The sequence below is a fragment of the Oryctolagus cuniculus genome, chromosome 9, assembly GCF_964237555.1.
Source record: "Oryctolagus cuniculus chromosome 9, mOryCun1.1, whole genome shotgun sequence".
In the NCBI taxonomy this organism is placed as follows: domain Eukaryota; kingdom Metazoa; phylum Chordata; class Mammalia; order Lagomorpha; family Leporidae; genus Oryctolagus; species Oryctolagus cuniculus.
The window spans coordinates 14,376,748-14,399,603 of record NC_091440.1 but is presented as its reverse complement, the minus strand read 5'-3'; the positions used below and the strand labels follow the sequence as shown (position 1 = coordinate 14,399,603).

At 52.4% G+C, this 22,856-nt stretch overlaps 1 protein-coding gene across 2 annotated transcripts in view; it reads left to right on the top strand.

Annotated features, from left to right (window-relative positions):
• The first annotated feature begins 21,421 nt into the window (after positions 1–21,421).
• Positions 21,422–22,856, top strand: part of FARP1 (FERM, ARH/RhoGEF and pleckstrin domain protein 1) — a 285,577-nt gene continuing 284,142 nt past the window's right edge. For both annotated transcript variants that reach the window (XM_051850519.2, XM_051850517.2), the window contains exon 1: positions 21,422–21,846. The gene's annotated coding sequence lies outside the window, so the exon portion shown is untranslated. The remainder of the gene's footprint in view (positions 21,847–22,856) is intronic.

Sequence of the window (22,856 nt, the reverse complement as noted above, 5' to 3'; positions counted from 1 at the left end):
TTATATTTTAAAAAGAAAAATATGAATGTTCTGATCTGCTGTTCTAGAACCACTGGTTTTTCCAGATGGATGTTTCTTTGATGTATTTCTTTGTAATCCATCTTTTGTTTATTTTAAAAAGATGTATTTACTTGAAAGGCAGGACAATAGAGGAAGACACACAGAGCAAGAGAGAGAAAGATCTTGTGTTCACTGATTCACTCCCCAGATGGCTGCAGTGGCCTGGGGCAGGCTGAAACCGGGAGCCTGAAACTCCATCTAGGTCTCCCCCTGGGCGGCAAGGGCCTACGCATCGGCTCATCCTCTGCTGCCTTCCCGGGTGCATTAGCGGAAACCGGCACACAGTATGGAATGCCTGCTTCACAGAGGGCGGCTTTACCTCCTGAACCACAGCGCCAGCCTCAGCTGTAGCCCATCTCTGGAATAGCAGAACTTCACAGTACCACATATTCGTGGTGACCTGCTCTAGGGCCAAATCTGAGCACCCCGATGGAGCCCCTGAGTCTTCCACTTGCTCTTCCACCAGCATGGATTATCAGGTTGAGGTCAGATTCCCGATTTTATTTTTTGGTGTCTTTAACAAAAAAAAAAAAAAAAACACACACACACACTTCCTTTGTAATACCCATGCTATTCTCCCTCACTGCCTTCTCACATTCCTCAAAGATGCCTCTTTTATGAGATGGAAATCACTTTTCCTGGTGCCCCAAGGTAACTTTCAGCATAAAGCAAAGTCTCCCAAATTGGGCCCTCAAATATTCTGCTTTAGGGGAAAAATGCATTGAGACACACAAAAGACACAGGACGTTTTCTGCATTTGCTGACAAGGTGCTGGGATAGAGGCTAAGCAGTGTGCCCAGCGAAGTGGCCGCAGTGTCCTCCCTGCCAGACTGGGACTCGTGCAGCATCCTGATCCCATCACCCAGCACGGCTCTCCTGGCCAGGACAGAGGCCAAGAAGACCACCTGCCTTGCAGGAGTCCTGTGGCTGTATTTTGTGGCTATTGCATGAAGAAAGGCCATGAAGTAACCTGCAGACCACACAGCCACCTTGGCCCACAGGGTAGCTGAGGCTTCCATGCCCCTGCCCTTTGAACCATATGCCCAAGAACCAACGGCCAGGTCAGTGGCCATTCAGTGATACTGTGCGACCCAGCATTGTCCCTAGCAAGGAAGGTCTCTACCAAGGCAAGACTGGCCACTGAGGGCTTTAGGAGGCCTCTACCTTGTTTGCAGTGGGATGGGAGTTACGTGGAGCCCAAGGACAAAAGGAGTCACCTAGTTCTTTGTTTCTTTCTTTATTATTTTTTTTTATTTGAAAGAACTACAGAGAGACAGAGAGACACAGAGAGAGATTCCATCTGCTGCTTCACTCCCCAAGTGGCCTCAACAGTCAGGGCCAGGCCAGGTCAAAGTCAGGAGCCTGGAACTCTATCTGGGTCACCCAGGTGGGTAGCAGGGGTCCAGGGACTTGGACCATCCTCTGCTGCCTTCCAAGGTGCCTTAGCAAGGAGCTGGATTGGAAGTGGAGAATCAAACCAGCACCCATACAGGATTCCATCACCATAAGCCATGGCTTAACCTACTGTGCTACAATACTTGTGGTGTTAGGGACTGAGTTGTGTTCCCCCAAATGTTCAAGTCCTACCCCCCAGCATCCCAGAGTGTGACGATATTTGTAGACAGGGTCTTTAAAGAGGTCGTTAAGGTAATTCAGGTGAGCTCTAACCCCATCTGACCGTGACCTTTGTAAGCACCAGAAATGTGGACGCAGACAGTGGGGGGAAGTTTGCAGGACAGTTCAGTAAGACAGCCATGGCAAGTCGAGGAGAGAGGGTTCAAGGACACTGCCTCCTCAGACCTCCACCTCCGGAGCGTGAGATGAGCTCGTGCTGCAGCAGCTGCCCGGACCATGGGTGCCCGTACAGCAGCTGGAGCAAACTGATTCACGGAGCTCGCCCTCAGTTTCAGGATGCTTGAGTTTGCATCCAACTGGAAATAAAAGATGCACTGAAATATGAGGTTCACAGAAGTGGCTCTGTGTAGTGATGGCCATTCTTCCTTCCATGTAGCACGGTTACCACTTACTATGGATGACCCAGCACCATGAATATCAGCAAAACTCGGTCCCCCTCATCTTCCCATGGGAGCTCCCAAAGCTCAGCCCTTTGGAGGCCTGGCTTTGCTCACTCTCTCAGAGACTCATCTGGTCTTTGGCTTCGATGCCGTTAATATGCTGTTAGCTTCTGCTTTAATCTGCTTGGGCTGCTGTCACAAAGTACCTCCCACTGGGGGGGTAAGCAATAGAAACTTGTTTCTTGCACTTCTGAAGGCTGAAGATTCCATGCATGACCCAAGTGCTGGCAGGTTTGGAGTCCAGTGAAGGCCTTCCTCCCTGCTTGCGCTGGCCACCTTCTCCCTGTATCCTCAGATGACCTTTCTTGTTGCTGTAGGTGTGACAGAGGGAGCCGGAGGAGAATGAGAGTGAGCATTTCTTATGAAAGCAGTAGTCCCGGCTGGCGCCACAGCTCAATAGGCTAACCCTCCACCTAGTGGCACCGGCACACCGGGTTCTAGTCCCGGTCGGGGTGCCGGATTCTGTCCCGGTTGCCCCTCTTCCAGGCCAGCTCTCTGCTGTGGCCCGGGAGTGCAGTGGAGGATGGCCCAAGTGCTTGGGCCCCGCACCCCATGGGAGACCAGGGGAAGTACCTGGCTCCTGGCTTCGGATCAACGCGATGCGCCAGCCGCAGCGCGTCGGCAGCGGCAGCCATTGGAGGGTGAACCAATGTCAAAAGGAAGACCTTTCTCTCTGTCTCTCTCTCTCACTGTCCACTCTGCCTGTCAAAAAAAATAAAAAATAAAAAAAAAATAAACCAGTCCCATCATGACTTCACCCAACCCTAAGCACCTCCCAGGGGGCCTCATCTCTCTACAGCGTCACACTGGGGATTAGGACTACCCACCCGGTGTAGATGTTGTGGGGACACACGACATTCAATCCATCACCACTTTCAGATTTTGAGCTCTAGTCTGGCCTGAGACTGTGTCCAGCTGCCTCGTGGGTACTGAAAGGAGAACCAAACTCCATCCATGCTCTGTGCTGAGCAGACCTGGCCCCCACACTTCTTTCCCGAGCCGTCCCCAGCTCAATCAATAGCAGTTCCACTCGCCCAGTTGCAGAACAACCTGGATCCACCCTTGCCTGTTCGCTGTCTCCTTGCAGCCTCACACCCCAAATCTACTCTGCCTGCTCCACCTGGCCCTCCCTTCCCACGGTGGCCAGCGTCAGCCTCTGAGTATTTCCACCACTTGGACCAGCACCTGCTGGGGCCATGGCACCATCGTCTCATGCCTGACATTTGCTTCTGCCTGTAGTCAGTTCTCAGTACAAGTCCCTGGAGGATCCTTGTGCGACAAGTCCAATCCTGTCACTCCTCCCCCTCCTCCTCAAAACCCTCCAATCTGAGTCGAAGCCAGAGTCCTGTAATTCCCTGTTGTTCTGTCCCCTCCAGCTCTGTGTGCTCAACTCCAGTGAGACTAGCCAGAGCTGGCCTAGCTCCAGCCGCACTGATGCCCACTGTTGCCCAAGCAAACGCCCACCCAGCACCTTTCACTGCCTCTGCTGTCTACCCAGTCTTCTCTCCACCAGATGTCCACATGATGACTTCTTGCATTTCTTGTCACTATGGTTATTTTGTCTCTGGTTTATTCTGTCTTCTCTGCAGTATCCCCTTCTCATAAGGCCTTCCTGACCACGCTACCCAAAATCACAGCCCCCAGACACACTGTGCGCACCCCTGGATTGCTGTTTGTTCTCCCTAGGACTCTTCATCATGTTGCTTACTATAGATTTTGCTTATCCATGGGGAACACATTCACAGATCTCAGTGGGTGCCTCAAATCACAGATGACACTGCACCCTATATATGAGTATACTCTGTTTTTTCCTATTCATATATATTTATGATAAAGTTTAATTTATAGGAGCCACTGCTGTGCACAGCAGGCTAAGCCTCTGCCTGTGGCGCTGGCATCCCATGTGGGTGCTAGTTCAAGTCCAGGTTGCTCCACTTCCAATCCAGCTCTCTGCTTATGGCCTGGGAAAGTAGTAGAAGATGGTCCAAGTCCTTGGGCCCCTGTACCCACATGGGAGGCCCAGAAGAAGCTCCTGGCTCCTGGCTTCAGATCAGCTCCAGCCATTGCAGCCATCTGGGGAGTGAACCAGCAGATGGAAGATCTTTCTCTCTGTCTCTCTCTTTACCTGTAATTCTACCTCTCAAATAAATAAACAAAAGCATAAAAAAAAAGTTTAACATAAATTAGGCACTAGAGATTAACAACAGTAACTAATAATGACATAATTATAACAACATACTAAAATAAAAGTTACTTAAAGTTTATTTATTCCTGGACTTTTCCATTTAATGTCTTTGGACCACGGTTGACCACAGGCAGCTGAAAGCTCAGAGAAGCAGTCTACTGTATATTGTGGGTATTCTGTTCTCCCCACAGCCAGGACATAAGCTCCTTGAGGTGGAGAATTTCGTGTTTCTTTTTCTTTTTTTAAAGATTTTTATTTATCTATTTATTTGAGAAGTAGAATTACAACAGTAATTCAGACAGAAAGGTCTTCCATCTATTGGTTCACTCCCCAAATGGCCTCAATGGCCAGAGCTGTGCCAAACTGAAACCAGGAGCCAGGAGCTTCCTCTGGGTCTCCCTCATAGGTGCAGGGGCCCAAGTACTTGGGCCATCTTCTACTGCTTTCCCAGGCCACAGCAGAGAGCTGGATCGGAAGAGGAGCAGCCAGGACTACAACTGGCGCCCATATGGGATGCCGGCACTGCAGGCAGAGGCTTTAGCCCACTATGCCACAGCGCGGGCCCCTCATCTGTTTCATTCACTGCTGTTCCAGGTACTTGAGGTAATTCCTACACATAGCAGGAGCCAATAAGTACTCAGTGAATGTTGGAGTCATCTTTTTTCTGCTCATTGCTCTCCTCTAGGGAGGAACAGTGGAGGAGAGGATGGGTGTGGTGGGCACAATAATACTTCCCTATCCCTACTCTATGATGCTCACCTTCTAATCCCTGCAGCCTGTTACTCCCCACGGTAAAGGGACTTTGTGGATGTGATTAATGGAAGGGTCTTGAGATGGACCCATGATAATCATGAGGGCTTGTTTCGAAGGGAGGCAGGAGAGTTGGTTTGAGGGGGCCAGCGCTGTGGCGTAGCAGGTAAAGCTACCACCTGCAGTGCCGGCATCCCACATGGACGCCAGTTCGAGTCCTGGCTGCACCACTTCCAATGCAGCTCTCTGCTGTAGCCTGAGAGGAGCTGATGTGAGGAGGGAGGAAGAAGTCCAGTGAGGCAGGGCCACGAGCCAAGCATTGCTGGCCTCCTCCAGAGGCTGGAAGAGGCAAAGGCTCAGTTCCGGCTCCTGCGCCTTGATCTCAGGGCAGTCAGTGACAAGGCTGTATTGTTGGTGACAGTTTGTTACCAGCCCCTGTAGGAAACCAGTGACACAGACTGAACTGGCTCTGGAGCTCAGCCTTGGTCAACTGTGGGACACCTCCCTCCCCTCCCCACCCTGCAGACCCCTCCTCACCCGCCTTTCTCTGAAGGGCACTCACAGGAATCTGAGGGAAATGTACGTCATTTTCGAGTCTGAGCTTTCCATGTCTGATTAAGCCTGTGCCACGGAGCGGGACAGCAAGGTAGAACTGGCTACCAGGAGTCTGGTCTGCCCACCTCCGTCCTCACAAGGGCCCGGCTCTCCCTGGCTGGGGGTTCCACACGCATCCCCTAGCTCCCCCCTTCTCTCACTTGCACCACGTCTTCCCTTTGGGCCCGCCCTCCTCTGAGACACCTGTTCCCTCTGCCGGCCTTCTCCAGGGAAAGGACTGAATTCCCACCCCTTTGAGTCACGTGTGTCCTGAGTACTTTGGAGTTTCCGAGCCCATTCAGTGGCTTCTCCCACTGGCCCTATGACACAGACCCCAGAGCAGGAGCAGGTTTTGGTACAGTCTGTTTGTTCTTCTTATCAGGGAGAAAGGTCAGCCTGACCTTCACAGCAGTGCTAGGAAGGAGCTGGGACACACGTGACTCCTACTAGTCAGCTGTGCTCCCCCTGCAGGCACCATTTTTCCTATCATGCAAGCACTAAGATATAGGAGTCACAATGATTTGGGCGCCAGCGAGGTCTGCTGACCTGGAAGTCACAGTCCCTGTGTAATTCTGTCCTCCTATGTGTGCATCAAAACAGCCCCTTTCCCAGGATGCATCTGCTTCATCTGGGACCTAAGGGGAGGGAGCCATGAAAATATGGACACTGAGCTCCGTGTGGTATTTATGAAGGCGCCGTATAATTCCCAGGTGGCTTCACACCTGGCAACACCACCCCTACCTCATAACATAAACCTACAGCTGGGAGGTGCTCCTCCCTCTCCCCCTCCCTCTCCCCCCTCCCCCTCCCCCTCCCTCTCCCCTCTCCCCCTCCCTCTCCCCCCTCCCCCTCCCTCTCCCCTCTCCCTCTCCCCTCTCCCTCTCCCCTCTCCCTCTCCCTCTCCCCTCTCCCTCTCCCCTCTCTCTCTTCCCTCTGCCTCTCCCCCTCTCTCTTTCCTCTCCCCTCTCCCTCTCTCTCCCCCTCTCCCCTCCCCCCTCCCCTCTCCCCCCTCCCCTCCCCTTCCCTCCTGCTTCCCCTCTCCCTCTTTCTCTCTACTCTCTCACTCTCCTCTTTTTCCCTTTCCCTCCCTCCCTCCCTCCCCTCTCCTCTCTCTCCCTCTCCTGACAGCAATACCAAGGCTGGAGGTGAGCCAGGAGCTCTCTGTCTCCCCTCTCCCACCCCTTCTTTTGGGCACTCTCCTGGTCCACTGCCCACTCATGATGGGTATTTGTCTGTGTGTGGCAACCCCCACACCGGTGTGTGTTTGTGTGTGTTCACTCAGCCTTTGAATAAATTTTATCACATTGTGCACCTTATATGTGTCAACACTTAGAATGTTTGTTTTTGTGCATGATAAAAGCCTGGAGTAAAATTGATACCCCATCTTGTCCATATCAACACAAAACAACCAAGCTAAGTAACCAGATGCACTCTATTATTCTAATATCCACCAATCAATGTATTTGGGATCCAATTTTCCCAGGATTTAGGTAACACAAGAGTCAGGCACAGAATAAATCAAGCCTTCCAGAACAGGCATTAACGGCTATAGCATCAAGTGCATTAAGTAGGAAATCTATTGATTCACATTAGAAAACACAAAAAGCTTCAGTGGGACACAAAAGAGGTGCGTCCCGAATATTCCCAGCGCAGACCTGACAGCAGGGAGAACCACCCCAACATGTAACTAAGTCCACAAATATTTGTGCAAAGAGTGTTGAGAGCTGCGACCCTGGAGTAAAACTTCCCCGCACCATCTGCTCCGCTGCCTGGTGCACCTGCTCCATCGCCTACCCGAGGGTTCTGGCTTAGGGTCACTTCCTCCCCAAGCTCCTGCTCCTCCCGATCAGGTGGGCTAACCTTTGGGGCGTCCACACCCACCTTCACCTTCTCATACCTGCTGTTTCCTACTCTGTCTTCCTGCTGCTCCATCTGCCCCTCCTGGAGCCGCGCTCTCAACCCGTGTTTGCGGTATAAAGGATGCCTGTGACAGCTTCTGAGATAGTCAGGTTTTCCAAAAGCCAAGAGCCCAGTTGTTTGCAATGTCCTATGGCAACAGGTGAGCCAGAGCCAGTGCCTCTGACGCACCTGAGAACAAAGAGGTTTCCTTCCAGCGAGAAAGGAAAGTGGGCTGTGTGGTGTCACAGGCAGCAGGGACACAGCCGCACTTTTGGTCCCAGCCGTTCAGTGCCCTCTGCTAGAAGCAGCGTGTTGAAGTCACTCACACAGTAGCTGCACGGATCCAGTGGGCAGCCCAGGATGGCGCTGTCGCCCCCAGAGGGCCCCCTAACACCCTGGGCTCCTGAATGCTGGGACCTCATTGTCCTGCAAGATGGAGGGAGGGGTGAGAGGCTCCCAGTGGCTGCAGCTCAGTTTCCTTCTGCCTGATGGGATGAGGCTTGGAATAGAATTTAAGTGCTATTTCTTGCATGCCTGAATTTAGAAACTTATTGATTGAAATGGGAAACGAATATTAAGGGCTTCCACCTTTGAAAAAAGTGTGTCTGCTAATTCCACTTTGGAAAAAACCGAAGGCACAGTTAATGATCGCATGGCTCTGTCTTGATGACTCATTTGTGAGAACTAAGACAAATCTAGGGGGAATCAGCATCAGATTGTAGCGAGGTAGTCACACAGATCTTTTGCCAGGAGGTGGGGAGTGGGGAGTGATTTTGATGACTAGAATACAAACACTGGCTTGGGAGAATAATTGAGAAAAGGAGACGCCTTTGAAAAAGCCCTAAAACAGAGACGATGGGTCATCTCTAACATGGGGCCTGGGGGATGGACTAGGTGCCACTACGAAGTCCTTGTTTGGTCTTCTAAGTTCCGTAGGAAGAAGCCCATCTAAATGAGAGAATGTGTACACGAAGTTTCCAGATCCGAAGAGGCTTCAGAGGAATAGGAAAGGGTGGATTGGGAGTTTTTGTACTTAAAGGTGGTGGGGAAAATGCCAGACACATGGGGGTTGTTGCGTCTGTGGAAACAGTTTGAAAGAATCTTTCAGATAATTAGCTCGGTCTGGAGTAGCTTAAAACAAGGAAAATACACAAAGTATGAAATGGCAGTTTAATTATGGCTAATGATGTTATAACTGCACATCAACACTCATAAAAAAAGACACATCTAGAATATTGGTGGGAAGATTTCTACAATTATAATGCAGTTTTGGGCTGTACATCCTAATTCCTTTGTTCTTTTTTGTCTTTCTTGTACATCATAAGCATTCAATTAGTAAGAGAAGAATGAATGGATAATGTGGATAAGTGGATAATGACTCTGGGTGGGTAAACTGTCCCTTGTGTGGGGGATCAGAGCCCCCCGCCTCTCTCCCCCTTCCTCCCTCCATCTGTCCACCTGTTGCACTCTGGAGGAACTGCTAACCTGCTGGATTGGGCTGATGGTAGGGGAAGCCATCTACGCCCTGAGGACATCCATCATTCTCTGCTGCTGCGGGGGTGGGGGGTGGGGCCCACGAAGCACATGACTGAGCACTGAGAAACCCAGGGAGGATCTTAAAGGAAAACACATGCAACTTCCCAAGTAGGAAGAAAGGAAAACTAACGGAAATGAGAGTACAGCTACAAAGTCACAGGTGGATGTATGAAGTTTCGGGGTTGAGCATTTAGCACAGAGGTGAAGCCACCACTTGCGACACCTGCATCCCATATTGGAGGGGGTGTCTGGGTTCAAGTCCTGGCTGCAGCTCCTCACTCCAGCTTCCAGCTAATGCAGACCCTGGGAGGCAGAAAGTGATGGCTCAAGAACTTGGGTCTCACCCTAATACATCAGCAGTTTGTCTATTTAAGATTTACTGGGGCTGGTGCTATGGTGTAGTAGGCTAAGGCTCCACCTGTGGCACTGGCATCCCATATGAGCGCTGGTTTACGACCTGGCTGCTCCTCTTCCAATCCAGCTCTCTGCTATGGCCTGGGAAAGCAGTGGAAGATGGCCCAAGTCCTTGGGCCCCTGCACTCACGTGGGCGACCCAGAAGAAGCTCTTGGCTCCTGGTATTGGATAGGCCCAGCTCCGGCAGTTGTGTGGCCATTTGGGGAGTGAACCAGCAAATGGAAGATCTTTCTCTCTGTCTCTACCTCTCTCTTTCTGTAGCTCTGCCTCTCAAATAAATAAATCTTTTTTTAAAAAAGTTAAAAAAAAAAAAAAGAGCAAGAGGGAGAGACTACGCAGGTGGCTGCAATGGCAGGGGCTGGACCAGACCAAAGCCAGGAGTCAGGAGTCAGGAGCTTCATCAGGTCTCCCACATGGTAGCAGGGGACCAAGCACCCGGGCCATCATCTTCCCCTTCCCAGGTGTGTTTATCAGGAAGCTGGATGGGGAGTGGAGTATCTGGAATTTGAGCCAGCGCCTCAGTAAGGAATGAGAGCTTTGCAAGTGGTGGCATGAGGTGTGGCACCACAAAGCTGGCTCCTTACGCACTCATAATTTGACAGACATCTGGGTTCTTCCCACATTTTGGCTATATAATGAATATGAATGATGAATATATAATGGGGGCTGGTGCCGTGGCTCACTTGGCTAATCCTCCGCCTGCGGTGCCGGCATCCCATATGGGCACCGGTTCTAGTCCCGGTTGCTCCTCTTCCAGTCCAGCTCTCTGCTGTGGACTGGGAAGGCAGTGGAGGATGGCCCAAGTGCTTGGGCCCCTGCATCCACATGGGAGACCAGGAGGAAGCACCTGGCTCCTGGCTTCAGATCAGCGCAGCACCGGCCGTGGTGGCCATTTGGGGAGTTATCCAGCGGAATGAAGACCTTTCTCTCTGTCTCTTCTTCTCACTGTCTATAACTCTACCTGTCAAATAAATAAATAAATAAAAATAATGAATATATAATGAATATGAATAATGTCAGAATACTTGTGTGCAAGTTTTTATGTGGACATATAAGGGATCCTCAAAAAGTTCATGGAAAATGCATATTATGAAAATCTATGCATAGATTTCAAATATTTTGTACCAAAATAAATATCTTCTAATTACATTTTCCTTCCTTCTTTCCTTCCTTCCTTCCTTCTTTCTTTTTTAAAAAAAAGATTTATGGGCCGGCACCGCGGCTCACTAGGCTAATCCTCCTCCTAGCAGCGCCGGCACACCGGGTTCTAGTCCCGGTCGGGGCGCCGGATTCTGTCCCGGTTGCCCCTCTTCCAGGCCAGCCCTCTGCTGTGGCCAGGGAGTGCAGTGGAGGATGGCCCAGGTGCTTGGGCCCTGCACCCCATGGGAGACCAGGAGAAGCACCTGGCTCCTGGCTCCTGCCATCGGATCAGCGCGGTGCGCCGGCCGCAGCGCGCCGGCCGCGGTGGCCATTGGAGGGTGAACCAACGGCAAAGGAAGACCTTTCTCTCTGTCTCTCTCTCTCACTGTCCACTCTGCCTGTCAAAAAAAAAAAAAAAGATTTATGTATTTATTTGAATATCAGAGTTACAAACTGAGAGAGAGAGAAAGAGAGAGAGAGAGAGAGACATCCTCCATCCCTTGGTTCACTCCCCAGATGGCCACAAAGGCTAGGGCTGGGCCAGGCCAAAGCCAGGAGCTTCCCCCTGGTCTCCGGCATGGGTGGCAGGGGCCCAAGCACTTGGACCATCTTCTGCTTTTCCCAGAACATTAGCAGGGAACTTGATTGGAAGTAGAGCAACCCAGGACTTGAACTGATGCCCATATGGAATGCTGGTTTCACAGGCTTAACCTGCTGCTAGACCATAACACCAGCCCCTTCATTTTTCTTAGGAACTTTTGGAAGTACCCTTATATGTGTGCACATCTCTTAGGTACATATCTAGGCATGAAATTCATCATTTTATTCTAACATTTTCAAACACACAGCAAAAGTGAACTAATGTTACAGTGAATACTGCTCTGGTCAACACAAAGATCTCCTATCTATCCACGAAGGAACCTCCCCTGCAAATGTATTTCAAGGTGAATGACGTCATTGCTTCTCCCCTAAATGCATCTGCTGGTCTGTCGACTGTAGCTGTTTGTTTAATTGGACTCCCTTTGAGGTTGTCTTCCCACGTGATAGAATGTGCCAATCTTCAGCGTGCATTAACTAGAAGTTGCCATTTACATCTCTCTGGCCCAGACCTCTACCACCACTCCAGAACATTCTCTCATGCATGCTCCCAGCCAGTCTCCATCCACTGCTCTTCCAAGCCAACTCCTGTGCAGAGTTCTTCTCCATATATTTAGTTTGCTTATTGTAAAACTTCATACAAATGGAAATATGTATATCTATCTAGTTAGCTAGCTATCTTTTTGTCTGATGTTCCTTTCCGCTCTGCAACTGTCTTTGAGATTTGTCATGTTTTACATGTATGCATATCTGTAGTTCATTTGTTTTTATCGTAGTCGTGAGCCCAGTGAGTGTGGGCATATCCTGGCGTACTGCTGCATTCTCCTGTGGCTCAGCACCTGCCTGTCGTCCTCTCCCTTCCCTCCCATGTCGCACGTTATGAATAAAGCATCAATGAACATCTTTTGCACAGGCCGTTTTGTGGGCATGTTATCATTTAGGGGGATGTAGGAGTAAATACATATCAGCAAAGTTGCTTGGCCTTACCCATGAATGTCTGTTTATAAGAAATTGTCAGGAGCCGGCGCTGCGGCACAGTGGGTTAAGCTGCCACCTACAACACTGGCATCCCATATGGGTGCCGGTTGGAGCTCCGGCTGCTCCACTTCAGATCCAGCTCCCTGCTAATGTGCCTGGGAAAGCAGTGGAAGATGGCCCAAGTGTTTGAGTCCCTGCCACCCGCATGGGAGACCTGAATGGAATTCCTGGCTCCTGGGTTCAGCTTGGCCCAGCCCCGGCCATTGAAGCCATTTGGAGAGTGAACCAGGAGATGGAAGATCTCTGTCTCTCTGTCTCTCCTCTCTCTGTAAATCTTAAAAAAGAGAGAGAAACAGAAATATATAGAGATAATTTAGGCATTGGTGACTTATTTGGGTTGTATAATGGACATTTTAATTTGTATCATAAGTGATACACATTTTAAAATATATACTTATTTGAAAGGCAGAATTACAGAGAGGGAGAGTCAGGAAGAGAGAGAGAGAGAGAGATCTTCCATCTCCATCTGCTGGCTCCCTCCCCAGATGGCTGCAGTAGCTTTTATTCCATCTTTCCCCTAGTATTCTCAATCTGTATGACAAGGATAAAAAAAGGAATAATTCACTCAAGTTCCTGCTCATCACTACCTTTGTCTGCCTCTAACCTCTTGAGCAATGAGCTAAGAAAGCCGGCTCCTTCTGCTAGAAGTCACATCCTGGTGCTTAGGAACAACAGGGGTATATTTAGGGTTCTCTTTCTTTCCAAGCTGTAAGAGTTGTATTCCAGCACTCTGCATCCTGCACAGAATCCTAGACTGCGGGAGACCAGGTCCCCATGGAGTCAGTGGGCCTTGGGACTAAGAGGACTGAGTGTCCATGGCTAGGATACGAGGAGAAAGACCCCAACAGGGAAGGCAGGAGGTGGGCGTGGGCAGCAGGTGTCTGAATGCAGTAGCTGCCCTCACCCTATCTGGTGGGTGACTTCTTCTTTGACCTATCAATGATACTCCAGAATGCACTAAGGAATGTTGGGGTGAGGGTAGGAGAGGTGCATTTGTCCTTGCTTTGGCCTTAAAGTATATGGAGGTCCAATTTGAAAAAGGGTATAATTATTCTATATATATATATATAAATAATATGGGATTCCTCCTACTACAGTTTTCTTTTTAAAAATTATTTTAAAAAATTTTTTAAAATGAAAATAGAATATTTAAAACATTTTTATTGTATTTGGAAAGGAGACAGGGCGAGACAGAAAGAGAGATAACTTCCATTCACTGGGTTCACTTCCCAAGTGCCTGCAACAGCCAGGGCCAGGTCAGGCCAAAGCCAGGAGGCAGAAACTCCATCAGGGTCTAAGCAGGAATCCAAGGACTTGAGCCATCATCTGCTGCCTCCCAGGAGCATTCGAAGGAAGCTGCACTGGAAGTGGAGGAGTGGAGGTGGGACTCAACCCGGGCACTCTGATATAGGATGCGGGAATCCCAAAGGCAGCCTAACCTACTGTACCACAACTGACCCATCCCAGTCCTTAAATTGATAATTGTGGTAAAAACACAGAATGCAGAATTTACCATCATGCCCACTTTTAAGTGCACAGTTCAGCTGCATTCACCCTGGGAAGCATCACATGATAGCATCACGTCCTCGCGACCCATGGGAGACCCAGGCTGAGTTCCTGTTTCTATTGCAGACATTGGGCCATGACAGATGGGAGAGCTCTTTCTTTCCCTCTTTGAAATAAATGGAAGTATTTCTTAAAAGACTAAAGACAAGTGTTTATTTTTATTTATTTATAATTTAATTATCAAAAGGCAGAAAGAGAAAGACCTCGCCACTGTGTCACACCCTCAATACTTGCAACAGCTGGGGCTGGGCCAGGCTGAAGCCAGGAGCCAGGGACTCCATCCAGGTCTCTTGCGTGTGTGGCAGGGACCCAAGTACTTGGGCCATCATCTGCTGCCTTCCCAAGCATGTTAGCACGGAGCTGGATGGGAGGCAGAGCATCTGGGACTTGAAGTGGCACTGCCTATGGGATGCTGGGCCTTGCAAGCAGTGGCTGAGCCCACGGTGCCACAGAGCTGGCCCTCAACTGGCTCCTTAAACACAGTGCCGAACACCCCCACCTAGACAAGGGTTTAAAAACAAAATAACATAAGAAAAGATACTTCAAGTAAACTTCAGCAGTGACCTACAGTCCCCTCATGTGTTATTTTATCTTCTGAGGATCGTAGGCGAGATCACAGGCCAGATTCAAAGCCATAGCAATGCGTGCTTTCTGGTGTCCTTCTAAATCCCCTCTTTTGGAAATGATAAAAACCGTGTCCCAAGTCCTTACTTGTTGTCCTATTTTATTTTCTATCCTAAAGATGGATTTTTTTTAATGTACTTCTCTGTGTGTGCTTCATGTGTTAATACTGATGCACAACACAGCCCGTGGCTAACAGCATGGCCTTTGGCACCAGCTCCCCGGGTCTGAATCCCCTTGTCTGCCGTTTGCTGGCTGTGTGGCCCTGGCAGGTTACCTGGTCTCTCTGTGTCTCTGTTTCTCCTCTGTAAACAGTGGATAATAGTACAGTTCCGATTTCACGTGGTTGTGTCAGTTACATTAGTTAATACTCACTAAACTAACAACAGCTCAGTATGCCTTAGATGTTCTTATAAATAAAAAAGAAAAAACACTAGAAGGAGTTAAGGTTAAAATTCAAAGCAGTTCCCATCAAAATTGTAATATGATTACTCTGATAACTTAGCAAAGGACACTAGGATTCATCCGGAAAAACAGACATGCACGAGTAGTCGGAAAAGTTTTGAAATTGACAATATAAGCTCTAACAGCTAATAAAACACATTATGAAGCTGTGAACACAAACATTTCAGTACTGGAACAGGAACAGGCAGATAAGTGGAAAAGAGCATGGATTTTCCTAATGACAAAGTCACCATTTTAAAGAAGGACTGGAGATGTAATTCAGATGGATTATTCAGGGGCTATCTGCTTAGCCATTTGGAAAAACAGAGAGTTGGATCCATATCTCACTTCTTGATGCCAAAATAAATAACATACAGACCATTGGTAAAGTATAAAACTAAAACAGTTCAAATGTGAAAAAGCATGTTGGCTTTCAAAGAAGTCTTGAATGGGAGAGACTTTTTAAATGATGCCAAAACGTGGAATAACAAAAGCAAACACTAACAATTTGTCCATGTTGAAATTAAGAATTTCAAGAGGCCAGCATTGTGGCACAGGAGGCTAAGCCCTAACTGTGATGCTGCCATCCCATGTGAGTGCTGGTTCGAGTCCCAGCTGCTTCACTTCCCACCCAATTCCCTGCTAATGTGCCTGGGAAAGCAGCTGATGATGGCCTAAGTGCTTGGGCCCCTGCCACCCACATGGGAGACCTGGATGGCGTCCCAGGCTTCTGGTTTTGGCCTGGCCCAGCCCAGGCTGTTGCAGTCATTTGGGGGAATGAACTAGCAGATGGAAGGAAGATCTTTCTCTCTCCGTGTCTCTCTCTGTCTCTCCCTCTATCTCTTTAACTCTGCCTTTCAAATAAATACATATTAAAAAAGAAATTAAGAGCTTCTTACTGCAAAAAAAGATTATACCAAAACCAGAAAGAAAAATCACTATATGATAGCAAATGGCTGATTTCCTTAACACATATAGGATGTTGTCAATCAACAAGAAAAAAGACAACCCAGTAGCAAAATGAGCAAAGGTCACGAAAGGATAAAGAAAGGTCAATGGATCATTAAAAAAAAAAAAAAGACTCCATTTTCACCTGCAAGACTGACAAATATTTACTTATTTTTAGAATGTTATTTATTTATGTATTATGAAAGGCAGAGTGAGAGAAAGAAAGAGAAACAAATGGAGATCTTCCATCTACTGGGTCACTCCCAAATGCTCTCAGAATCTAGGGTGGCTCAGGAGCTCAGAACTCACTCAGGTCTCCCACATGGGTGGCAGAGACCCAAGTACTGATGCTTCTCGGGGTACCCATTAGCAGGAAGCTGGATAGCAAGTACAGCAAGACTTGAACCCAAGTTTGGACATGGGCATACCAAGTGGCATCTTACTGCTGGGCCCAGTGTCCACTCCCGAGACTGACAGATATGTAAGAGCTGCCAACCTGTAGACAGAAGCATTTTCCAGCCCAATCAGCAGGTGTTCTGGTCCTCAATTGCTTCATAGTAAATCATAGGAAGCTTAAGGGGTTTCTGTCAAATAAATACTATAAAAAGAGAAAATGGCCCATTTATGACAGATATGTGGGCCAGGAATTTGGAAAGGGTCCAAGGGCCTGATTTTTCCTCTGTCCCTAGACAGGGACAAGGACAGTGGAGGTCCCACTGCAAGATGGCTTCTTCACTCACATCTGGCACGTGGGCTGAGGTGGCTGAAAGAGCAGCTCATCTGGGACCATCAGCCAGAGTGTCTCCTGCCGAGCCCTTGAGCCTGAGGTCTCAGGATGCTTGGAACTTCTTCCATGGCAGCTTGGGCCTGCTAGGCGAAGCATATGCAGAGAACAAGCCGGAAGCCACATAACTTTCTCTGCCCTGGCCACAAAAGGCACATGGGGTCACTTCCACTACACTCCGCTGACCAGGAGCCACAAGGCTGACCCGGTCCAAAGGGTAGGGACCTAGACCCCACATCTCAAGGGGAGGAGTGGTCAATATTTGTAGCCACATTTTCAAACCTCCATAGCGGAAGGCTCAATTTCTGTACTGTCTTTGGATGGTGATTTGACAATATCTACCCAACCCGCAGCCGGTCTTGGAACCAAAGGCATCCCACACGGACATGTCCTTGGCCCCTGTTCTCCACTTTGCCCTCTCTCTCCTCAAGCTTTTCCCTGTCTGAGTGCCGTCACTGCCACTGCCGCCCCTTCCTCTCCTAGGTCTGGCCGCCCCTGTGCAGAAGAATCAAGGTTTCACCTCCAGACCCCTCCTAGGGTCCCATGGATCCCAGCGTCTACTTCACGTCCATTGCCTCTGCTGGTTCTCAGTGTCCGCAGGTTCCAATAAAGACTAGCTGGGCTGCAGGAAGTCCAGGATCTCCACTGTGGGCTGCTGAAATGAAACGCAGCTCACAAGGCCAAGCGTTTATTTCTCCCAATGGTGTAGGGAGGGTCATAGTCCCCCTCTTGACAAGATTGGAGTCTACTGTTTCTATCCCTCCTCCTCCTACCAGGTTTTGCTGCATGCCTTATCTATTGCTACAGATCAAGTCTGTGTACAACAGAGCTGCCCAGACAGCACCTCTCCCATCACAGATTCGGGGTCAGGTCTCTGGGAAGTGCCCAGCAGTTCCTCTGCCTCTGGGGGTCTTGCGACGCTGCAGTCATTTCAAGGCTTGGCTGGGAGGGACCCCCGTATTAGCTCACCCACAAATCTACTGCGGGCAGGATTCAGTACCTGTTGCACGAGGGTCTCACGTCCCCAGGAGGGGTTGGCAGGAGTCCCTCCCAGTTCCTGGCCACACCATGGCAGCCTGCTTCATGAAGATGAGCCAGTGTGAGGACAAGGACGAGGGGGCTAGCAAGGTGGAAGTCACAGTGGGCTGTAACCTCATCGTGGAGGCGCCCTCCCCTCCCTTTTCCATAGTCTGTCCATGAGCAATGAGTCACTAGGGCCCGGCCACGCTCCTGGTGAGGGGACGACGGGGTGTGTGACCATGAGGAGCTGCAGCAGAGTTGTCCACTACGACTGCTACAGGTGCAGGCAAGGCCCCTCGGCCCTGGCCTTTATGTTTATTTATTTATTTTTCTGGAAGTTGTGCCTCATTTTATTTTAAATTAATTCATGAATAGAGAGAGAGAGGAGAGTGAGCTCTTGTTGTTGCTGGGCTAAAGGTGGGGGTAGGGAACCCAGATCTCCCACATGGGTGGCAGGAACCTGAATACTTAAGCCATCACCTACTGCCTTCAGGATGCAAACTAGCAGGAAGGTAAAATCAGCAGTGGAGCCAGAACTTGAACCCAGGCTCTGTGGAATGCAACATAGGCATCTTAACTGCTAGGCCAAAACCTCTGCCTGCGGCTTTAGTGCGCTGTCCTCAGTCAGTGACAGTGTGGCATCGCTAAGCCTGGCCACAGACAGCTATGTGTTGTTGGGGAGTGGGTGACAACTACGGAATAAAAAAAATCTTTCATTGTGATATGTCATCTCTCTTCTTTCTCTCTCTTTTTTTTTTAAAGATTTATTTATTCATTTGAAAGTCAGAGTTACACAGAGAGAGGAGAGGCAGAGAGAGAAAGAGGTCTTCCATCCGCTGGTTCACTCCCCAGCTGGCCACAACGGCTGGAGTTGTGCTGATCCAAAGCCAGGAGCCAGGAGCTTCCTCAGGGTCTCCCATGCGGGTGCAGGGGCCCATAGACGTGGGCCATCTTTTACTGCTTTCCCAGGCCATAGAGATCTGGATCGGAAGTAGAGCAGCCAGGACTTGAACGGGCGCCCATATGGGATGCCAGCACTGCAGGCAGCAGCTTTACCCACCATGCCACAGTGCCACCCCCATTCCATATTTTACTTATTACCTTTCTCATACAACTTTTTTTTTTTTTTTGCATGTGTACCTATTTCTTAGGGAATAAAAAGAAACAGGTAAAATGAATGAAGAGTGAAGAAGCAAGTGACAGCTTAATTCAGGAAGATTTCGAACAAACCCCACAGGAAGGCCCGGGGCTCAGAGGGGTCCTAGGTCCTGCGCTGAAGGTGGGGCGTGAGTGACCCGCAAGCACCAGAGAGCACTTCGAGTCTTCTGGGGCTGCAGGTTTTCCAGGCCGCACAGCCCTGGCTTTTCAGGGAGGGGAACTGTAAGTGCTGTCTCTTGGGTGAGGTGCCAGTGCCAGAATGCTGGCGAGGGGGGGGGGGGAGGCTACCTTGCAGAGGCTCTGCCCGAGCCCCTCTGACCTCTCTCACTGGGTCCCCAATGCCCTGCCTCTTCCCCAGTGTGCACTCTGTCCTCACAGGCTCCTACCACAGCCTGCAAGCCCGCTCCGATCCCCGCCTTGGCACGCGCCACCTTCGTAACTGTCAGCAGTGTTCAGATAATGCAACAGCACAAGATGTTACTTCTGTATTGTGATCATCCATCTCTTACGAGCAAAACAAGACAAGCCTCATTCCAGACATACCAAGAGGATGGAAGAAATGCTGTGCCATGCAGAAAACACTGGCCTTCCCGGGAGGGTGACTGGGAAAATGCCCCTTGTCTTCTGCTTTCCTGTGACTTTGACCCATCTTTGGTTTTGGTGGTGCCGGGCGCTGGCACAAACCACATCACCTGAGAGCTTGCTAGAAACTCAGTCCTGAGACCAACTCCAGACTCCAAATCTGCAGTTTAACGAGGTTCCCAGGGATTCTCATCTCAAGCTTTTAACAAACACTGACTACCCACTACAATCACCTGTGCACAGCACCACTAAAAATCCAGAAGCTGGGGTCTCCACCCCAGGGCTTTAAAGATTTATTTGCTTGAGAGGCAGAGTTACAGCAGAGAGGAGAGACAGAGAGAAAGGTCTTCCATCCGCTGGTTCCCTCCCCAAATGGCCGCGAAAGCCAGAGGTGAGCCTGTCTGAAGCCAGGAGCTTCTTCCGGGTCTCCCATGTTGGTGCAGGGGCCCAAGGACTTGGGCTACCTTCTACTGCTTTCCCAGGCCACAGCAGAGAGCTGGATCGGGAGAGGAGCAGCCAGGACTAGAACTGGCGCCCATAAGGCATGCTGGCGCAGCAGGCTGGTGCTTCACCTACTATGCCACAGCACCAGCCCCGCCCCAGGAGTCTGGCTGCGGAGCAGCCTAGGCATCAGTTTTTGGTTTTGTTCCTATCTTTTGAGGATCCAAGAGTTTGAGGCCCATCGCCTGATTCAGCAGCTGCCATGGCTGGGGTCTGGTTAGAAACGCAGATCCACAGGCCCCAGCCCACACCTGCCGAATCAGAAACTCCTGGGATGCAAGCCGGCAATGTAGTTTAACTAGCCCTGCAGGCAGGTCGGCCTCGGGGTGGGGGGAGGGGCAGGGCTGAGCCTTTCTGAGTTTCCACCTGCTGCTGCTGCTGGTTGGTGGGAAGTGACGCAGGGGGTGCTTGTCAGCCCCACGGACTCTGCTCACCTGCAGGAGCCCACCTGCTGTGCTTTCCTAGGTGCGGCCTGGAGGCTCCTCTTCCGGAGCCCTCCCCAGAAACCGCTGCCCGCAGCTACCCGCGTGTACCCCGTCACTTCTAACGCACTCTGCTCTTGTCCAGGCCCAGCTCCCATTCAGCTCTGAGCTCAGCAATTGCCTTTCCCGTGGAACCGGCCCCCGCGGGCTGCTGGTCAGTGAAACTCCCCGCCAACGCGCGGCCTGACCGGCGAGTGGCCTCGCCGGGCCGCGCTGGCCGCGTCGCTGTCTCCCCTCGTGACCGTGATCACACCTGCGGCCGTCCAAGGTCTTTCCCCAGAGGGCGAGGCCAGAGCCCGGGGAAGGGACAGCATTCGTCCTCCTTAGGCGACTGCCTCCTAGCTCCTGAACCTCGCGCCTAGTCCCGGAACCCCGGCGGGTCACCAGGCGACTGCTCAGCAAAGCAGCGCTCACCTCCTCCACGCCGTTCCCCGCGGGGCACGCCTCCAGTGTCCCCCACCCACCCTCCGCGGGACGCACGGTAGGTGAGGCGGGCGCTGGCGCGGGATTCTCCCGGTGCGGGAGAATGGGCTGGGAGCGGACGTGGCAACGAGCCCCAGCCCGGCATGGCTTGGGGCTGGGCGCTGCGTAGGTCCCCGCAAAACCGTAGGTCAAGGGAGCCCAGGCTAGACCTCAGCAGGGGCCTGCGGGGTCCGCGCCACGGATCCCCCGCCGGAGGCTCCTGTTGTCACCCACTCTGCTTTCGCTTTTCACCTAAACAGCATCGGGGCTCCCCGGTGGCGCTGCCCGCGCTCGCTTTGGTGGCACAACGGCGAGCCCAGCCCCGGCCCAAGGCGCGAGTAAGGAAGGCCTGGCGGCCGCCTTGGGCGCACCTGCCCGGGGGCGGGGCGCGGCGCGGCGGGCGCGCAGGTCTCGGCCCGGACGCTGGAGGGGGCTGTGGCTCTCCGGCCGTGGCCGCCGCCGCTGCTGGGCTCGCGGCGCCCGGGCTCCCCCCGCCGAGGGGCCGGCCCAGGCCCGGGGAGGGGCAGCGGCCGCGGGCACTTCCCGCTCGCCGGCCTCGGAGGCGGCGGCGGCTCGGGCGCAGGGCTGCGGGCGCTCGGCTTGGGCGCGGGGCGGGGACGCGGCCGCCGCCCGCTCTGCGCCACTCCTCCCCGCGCGAGTGGCGCTCGCCCCGGCGTCGAGGCGGCCATGGCGACCCGGAGCCGGCTCCCCACCCACCCCGCCTGCTCCGCCCTCCCCTCCGCCCCGCGCCACCTTTGATGGCTCGGACCTCGGCCGGCCGCCGCCAGCCCCGCTCGCGCGCCCGCGCCGCCGCCGCCGCCCGCGGGTATTAATAGGCAGCGCCGCCCCGCAGGCGCAGCCCGACCGCCGCGCCCTCGGCAGCAGGGGCTGGGAGCAGCGGAGCCCGGAGCCCGGAGCCCGGAGCCCTAGCCCGGGAGTCGGAGCCGCCAGAGCAGCCGGAGCCGCGGGGATCTGCAGGCGCTTGGGAGGTAAGAGGCGCGCGGCGAACAATGACCGCGGCGCGCGGGGCGGGGGCCGGCGTGGTCCCGGCCGCGGGCTGCAACTTGTGCGAGTCCGGGCGCCGGAGCGCACCGCCCCAGCGCGGCGGAGGTGGGTGCGTGGCCCGCAGGGTCCCGCCTGGAGCAGGCGGGCGGCGGGGCCGGGCCCGGGCAGCCTCGGCAACAATAGCGGGAGCTCGGGGGCTGCAGGGCCCCGCGCCGCCCCTGGCACCCCCACCCTCCCCTCCGCGCACCCGGCTGCGGGGCCCCGGGGCGGCCCCGCTCGCCACCCCGGCCCCGCGGCGCCCTTCCCCCGCTCGCTCCAGGCCCACCCTGCCCGGTGACAGCGCCGGACGCCGCTTCCGGACCTCGGGCCGCAATCTCGGCTCGGGGCCGGGGGCCGCCCACGCAGGGGTCGCCCACGCGCGGGCGTGAGGCTGCTGGTGGGTGACAAAGGGACACGCCCTCTGCCCAAGTTCCCTGCAGACAGGGCAAAGTTGGGGCTTTGAAAAAAAAATCTTTTTATTTGTAAAGGCACGAACAGATTTATTTATTTATTTTTGGGGTGGGTGGTGGAGCCTTCCAAAGCTACAACTTCCGATTGCGGTTTTACGATTTAAGTTCCGCAAACTTTAGCCGGACCCCCAGCGTGCAAGCGAGCGTGTGCGTCCCGGACCCAGGCTGGGTTTCGCCGGCGGCATTGGAGGCCAGCGGCCCTCGGTGGTTGGGTGGGGTCCCCCCGAAAGGAGGGAGGTGAGGCTCTTAAAGAGGCGAGGCCGCTGCCGAGAGATGGCTCCAGAGACGCGGGGAGATGGCCCCTCATCTGGAACAGTTTATCAGCAGCCTCCGCCTCGCTCTCCCTCCCCGCCCCCACCGGCTCCCTGGAGTCCCGGCGGCCCCTGGCTGTTTCATTTCCTCGTTGTTAGGGCTGTTCTGGTCGGCTCCCCAGGTTTGACTTGCTCAGCCCCCGCTCTTGGAAGGGGGGGTACCCCGGCGTTCCC